This window comes from Cynocephalus volans, chromosome 17, assembly GCF_027409185.1.
Source record: "Cynocephalus volans isolate mCynVol1 chromosome 17, mCynVol1.pri, whole genome shotgun sequence".
Classification (NCBI taxonomy): domain Eukaryota; kingdom Metazoa; phylum Chordata; class Mammalia; order Dermoptera; family Cynocephalidae; genus Cynocephalus; species Cynocephalus volans.
The window spans coordinates 38,118,910-38,125,828 of NC_084476.1; positions in this window are offsets into that span (position 1 = coordinate 38,118,910).

Below are 6,919 nucleotides of genomic sequence, written 5' to 3' on the forward strand. Positions count from 1 at the left end.
TTATGAATAAAGACATTTACAGCCATAGGATGAACAATGTAATATCCTTATATTAGTCTGTTTCTGTTGCTTATAACAAAATATCTGAAACTGGGTGACTTATAAAGAAAAACGAAATTTATTGCTTATAGTTTCTGAGGCTGGGAAATCCAGAGTCCATCTGGTGAGGGTCTTGGTGGTGACTCAGGGGTCTCACATTGCAAGACGGTGGAAGCAGAGAGAGCAAGAGAGATAAGGACAGACTCTCCTCTTCTTTTAAAGCCCTCAGAACCACACCCCGACCACCACTTTTAATCCATTCACTACTACATGGTCGTACAATCTAATCACCTCTTCAAGGCTCCACCTTTCAGTTACCATAATAGGATTTTCGACCCCCTTAACAGTCACATTGGGGGCCAAGTTTCTAATACATAAAACTTGGGGGACACAATTCAAGTTCCAGTGAGTTTTGTGAGGACATAATTCAATCCACTATACCTTATCTTTCCAGTTCCATGTTAGCAGAATTAAGGACTCCACCTCTACTCTCAGAACATTTAGAAAATTGATATTAAAATTACCACACTATATTAAATTCTAAATCCAGACTTACTTATTGTCTATCACCCTTAGACTGTGAATTCCTTGAAGGAAAGGAATCCCTTTTGACTTCTTTGTCTCCAATTCTTACCAAAGGGGTTGGCAAAAAATAAATGCTCAATAAATGTGTGCTGAATGAATATAGTAGGAAAGATGTGTACACATGAAAAATATAAATATTTTGTGATGTTTACCATAAAAAGGCTTAAATCAAGTGCAATTATAGCTTAGAAAGGAGAGATCACTTCTACACAGGAAAAGGCAATAGAACAGAATGGTTAAATTGGGAACTTTAGAGTCAGACAGCTTTGGTTTTGAGCCCAAACTCTGCCACTTCTGATCTTATGTGACCTAGGGATGTAACCTAACCTCTTCAAACCATAGTTTCCTGATCAGTGAAATGGCAATTACATTAGTTAGAAGAAGTAAATGAGATAATGCACATAAAGTCTCAGGTACCCATTATGAGTTTGTAGACTGGCTCACATCTCATCATATCATCATTGTCATCATCAAAGGCTTTGTGATGGAAGCACTCACTGTCTGGAGGGGCAGACACAGGGAAGAGCACCGAACAACCAGAAGGTGTGGATAAAGGTACTGTGGGTGTTAGAAAGATTCGAGACAAAAAGGGAGGGCAAGTGGCACTATTTAATTGGAACATTGGGTAGTTTCAGGAAAGTAATGGGAGAATACATTGGGAAGTTGGCCTTAAATGCCAGACAGAAGTGTAGTCTTTAATCTGCAGGTGACACTGAGACTTTACAGGATTCTAAACAAAATAGTGACCGGTTCAGAGCCAGTTATGGGAAGAATGTTTGGCTATTTGTGCAGGATTGACTGAGGAGGGTGAGGGAAGACAGAAGCAGATAAACCACTTAGGAAGCTTTTCCAATACTCCCAATGAGAAGTTGAGGTCCCCCCTCTGGGATTGTGGTTTGGAAAAGAAAAGAGGGAATGAGCATGTGGGACATGGGGAAGAATGAACTGAGAGAACTGTATCCAGCTGAACACAAGAGACTTGTAAGGAGACAGAGTCAAGGACAATTCTGAAGGCTTTGAACTGGATGGCCAGGAGCATGGTGCTACTATTCTCACAGAAAAAAACACCCAGGGGAACCTAGTTTTAGGGGAAAAATAAATTTGTCCTTAATTATACTAAGTTTGAGGAGAAGTGGGACATCTGGTAATGAATGATAGTCAAGAGACACTTGAAAATGTGATCTTAGAACTCAGGCATACTTATTTAGAAGATATCTGCACAGGGCCGGCCTGTGGCTCACTTGGGAGAGTGTGGTGCTGACAACACAAAGTCAAGGGTTAAGATCCCCTTACTGGTCATCTTTAAAAAAAAAAAAAAAAGATATCTGCACAAAGGTAGTAGCTAAAAGCATACAGTTTGGATCATCTGTTTAAGAGTGACAGTATGCAGTCAAAGGGATCAGGGATTCATCTTTGGAAAACACCTCCTGCATCTAGGAGAGTGAAAGAAGCCTGTGAGCAAGGATGAGGAGGAGGGAGAGAGAGGTGAAGAACGCACCATCATTGAAGCCAAGAGCAGAGTGAGTTTCAAGGAGGACAGAAGTGCTCAGAGGAAACATGAGTTGCACGCAGAGAGGGCAAAAACAAAGAACTAAGAAGGGACCCTGGGTTGGCCATTAGGAAATCACTGATGACTTATGAGAGAATAACATGTGGAAGAAAAAAATAGATTGCCAGTACAAAGGAATGAAGTAGCATGGGGGGGGGAAGGAAGTACTGAGAATACATTATTAGTTCAAGAGGTTCAGGAATGAAAGGACAGAGATATGACGGTGCCTCAAGGCAGGAGCAGAATTGTTCTTTCCCAGATAAATAACCACTCAGCACAGTTTATTCAGAGATGTTTATTTGTCTAGACGTTAATAGAAGGCAATATTGTTTGAAGGAGACCAGAGGAGGGACTTTGGAACAAATTAGATAGGCTACAGCCATTCTAAAGTTATAGAACACGTTATCTGTATGTGTACAGCAGCGTCTGTTTTAGCAGACAAAACTCATTTATCATGCATCAACAGACTGTGAGAGTGGGAAACAAGAAATTCTGCTTCCCTACTTAGAGAACAAAGCTTGATCCATTCTTTGAAAAGTATTCAAAAGCTTTGAAAAGTATTTCAGTAAGGAAGGAATGCTAAGAAAAACTAGTGTACGATGTCATCCCTTCCTTGGCCTTTCCGCTCAAGTGTATTTTAAGAAAATGCTCAGGTGTATTATTAGAACACTCTAATAACACTATTAACACTGCCCAAGTTTATGGGACTTATATCTGCACAGGATTTTCATTTTATAAAAAGCTCTCATGATCTCTTTTATCCTCATAGGATCCTTGTGAGTTATTACTTTTCTCTGTTTTGTTTTGTTTTTAAAGATGACCGGTAAGGGGATCTTAACCCTTGACTTGGTGTTGTCAGCACCACACTGTCCAAGTGAGCCATGCATGGGCTGGCCCATAGTTTTCTGTTTTTACAAGGGAAGAAACTGAGGATCAGAAAGAATTAAGTGATTTTTCCCAAATTGCCCAGCCAGGAAATGGTAGAGCTCTATACCCTTGCTCTTTTCAGCACATGCTTTCAAATACAATCACATGGTCTTCACAGTGTGACACTCTAGCTATGGTATGACAAACCAAAGTATACCAGGACTCTCATCTCCCTGGTTTTGGGGGCTCTTTAATTCTATCAATCTAGCCTAAAAATGACATTAGATTTGGGTCATTTTTATCAGGTCATGTTTTTACTAAACAGTATCCAGTACATGGGCTGAATTATTTTTCCTGTGCTACCTTTTCATCCCCATCATAAAGAGCCCGAGGGCAGAAGTTCTTAGCAATGTGTTTCCTTCTATCCCACATCTGCCCAGTTCAATCAGGCCTTTGAAATGCATGGACAAGGCCTCAATACTTACCTGCTCCAGATGGTCAGGAGGCAGGAAAGCAACTCTCTCCCTCAAAACCTAGTTTGTTTTAGTGGGAGGAGAGCCAGATTTGGAGGCTGAAGGCCCCGCAGGTTCCAGCTAAAACTATCAGTCTAGTTTTGTGACCTTAGTTATATAACTCAATACACTGAGCACCAGTCCAGTGAAACACTTGTCAAAGTAGGGCCATGTGCTGGGTTTAATTTTCTGCTGTAGCTGTCTTGAAATTCTTAAATTTTGGAGGAGGAGCCCTAAGTTTTCATTTTGCACTGGGCCCCAGCAAATTATGTAGCTGTATGACCTTGGCCAAGTCACTTAACCTTCCTGGACTCGATAGTCTATAATTGAATTGTTAGGAAATACATTGTTAGAACAACTCTCAATCCTTCCTCTACTTCACCTATTGGCAAAACTAGACACGGCTGATGAGTCCCTCTTCCTTGAAACATTTTTTCCATTTGGCTTCCAGGACACTATTCTTTTCTGGTTTTCCTTTGCTTCACTGGCTGCTTCTTTGCTCTTTTCTCCTTAATTTGTTGGCACACCCAAAACTAAACTCCTGATCATCTCTTCTATGCCTGCTCCTTTCAGTCTTTATCATTTTTGAATGGTAACTCCATCCTTCTAGTTGCTCAGACCAAAACCCTTGTCTTTGATCTCTCACCCCATATCCAATTTGTAAATTGATTCAGAATCTGACCACTTCTTCCCGCTATCGTCACATTCCAGCCTTGATCATCTCTCATCTGGATCATTGCAATATCCTTCTGATTTCTCTCCCTGCTTCCATTTGCTCCCCTGTCCTACAGAGTGGCCAGAATAATCCTTGAAACATCTAAATCTGATCATATCACTCCTTTGTTCAAAACCATCCCATAACTATCCACCTCACTCAGAGTAGAAATTCCTACAAGGAGCAAAAAGCTACTTCTCTGAACCTATCCCTTTCCAATCCCCCTTCATGTTCCATTTGCTGGTGCCCCTATGCCTGGAATGTCCTCCCAGATATCAGCATGGCATGGCCCCTCACCTTTTCCAGTTCCTCTCACCTGTCACCCTCTCAGTCAAGCATTCCCTGACCACACTATGTAAAATAGCAGCCACCATCAACCTTCCCTCACTCTTCATCCTATCATTCCCAGCTCAGTTTTCTCCAAAGCACATATCACCACCTGATACATTATATGTTTATTTGCTTATTGTTTATCTCTCTCCATTAACATGTAGTCTCCATAAGGGCAGGAACCTTGCCTTTAAACTACTACATATCCAGCCATAGGACACAAGGAATGAATGACAGGAGAAGCTCTGGGACAGATAATGGTATTACTATTATTAAGTCACAGCCACACCAGCCCCCTCTGAGTGTATAAAGTACTTTCCTAGACTGCATGTCTATGAAGCTGGCCTTGCATACAGGGAGTGTGGGCATTTGTGGGGACTCCTGTGGGCCAAGCCTCCTTCTAGATCATACTGTGGAGACAGAAAGGTGAATCAAGTGGTAACTGCTCTCTAAGGGTTTGTAGCCTACAGAGAGGGTTTAAGTATACATGCAAATAACTCTACAACAAGGCAGCATTTGTTAAAAATATCTAGCCTTTAATGTTTAACATCTAATATTCTGGTAATAACTCTGAAGTTTTCCACAAAGAGAAGGGACTATGAACTATGGCTTGTAAACTTACTGTGTGGCTATTTATGTCCCAAATTCCCCTTCTAGCCTGCTTATCACACCGGAGACACCTTGCCTGACTTCCAATCTAGTTTGCTCCAAAGTGTGTCCACTGCCCCCCTCCACCCAATATTATCCTCGATTTACTGTTAACTTGAGACCCCACCCTCTTATAGTTCCTCCACACTCTGCTTCTAGATACAGGGAACATGGGGCAGGGGTGTAACCAAGTTTGGGAGGTTATAATAGGGCGTAAAGAATCTAAATATTATTTCCTTTCAATAAAAAGGTGCAAAGAGTTTAACTCTATGCCTGCAGTACACAGAGCTCAGGGAATTCATTATCCATTTCTGTACCCTAACGGCTTGCTCAGTATGCGGTACAGAGTGGGCATTCAGTAAAGTCTGCTGAACTGTTAAACTGGGTCTTGTAAACTCAGAGTAAGAATAATCCTATTTAAGAAATACCTCTGCGTTCTCTGAAGGTGTCCCAGAGGGATTCTATAATGTTATTTTATTGAATTGTCATAATGTAAGACACAACTAGTAAGAATGAAAATATCTCAAAGGGACCAATATTTAAAATGCTAGTTTAACTTATAAAACACTACTATTTTATAATTTTCAAAGTTACTTTAACTTGACTTCTTTAAACCCCATATCTGAAAATTCAAAATTTTCAAGAGATAAATGACAAAGAATGCCTGTTCCCTACAAGATTCCTTTGAATAGAGGTTCCCTGAGGTTATCTGAATTTTTTGATGCAGAAATTTATTTAAGAGAAAGACTGGGGAACTGAGATATGTGAAGATAAAAATTAGGATCTGGTAATTAAAAACCAAGTTAAATTTTAGTGGCAGGTGCTTGGGTGTTTGTTATATCATTCTCAATACTTTTCAGTGTGTTTGAAAACTTGTTCCTCTCATACCTTCACACCACACATACATTTTCATACCAAGGCAAGATCAAGCATGAAAAAAAGATGATCCATCTTATAATCAGTAAGAGGTACTGCTGGCAATAAGTAAGAAAATATTGGGCAGGTAAATCCTTCCCCTCCTTGGTTCTCAGTTTCTCCATATATAAAATAGGGGGAGGGACTAAATGGTTTCTGGCTCTTCCCGTTCTAATGCCTTAAGACTCTATGGAAGTGGGGGGCACCTATTCATATTACATAAAAGTCTTTATAAAGGGTTCCCTTCAGATTTTCTGAGTTTCTTTAGTGCATTTAAACTATGCCTCGGTTTACGAAAATCTGGTTACTATATTTTAATTATTAACAAAAGCAGTTAACATTAAGCAAGTTCAATATGATAGGCACCATGTATTCAATAAGCCAGGAACACATAAAATGCCTTATATGGATCATCTGATTTAATCACTCCAGTATAACCCCATGAGGTGGATACCAATATTGTCCTCATGTTACAGAGAGGTAAATTGGCTCCAAGGCTATCGAACTTGCCTAAGGTCACTGAATTAGTGAATGGCAACACTGGAATTCAAACTCTTCAATCCAACTCCAGAACACATTGTTAACCCTGAGTCTCCCAAGCTGGCTGCCTGTATCAGGAGGTGCACAGTGTTCTCTCCTTAGTTGAACTTGGTCCTCAGTGCCTCCTTGACTTCATAAATGGAGTGACTGATTGGAGATAGGATGGTTCTTTTGATTTCAACTTAACTTTGGGGACATAATGTGGTGATATTTTCATTG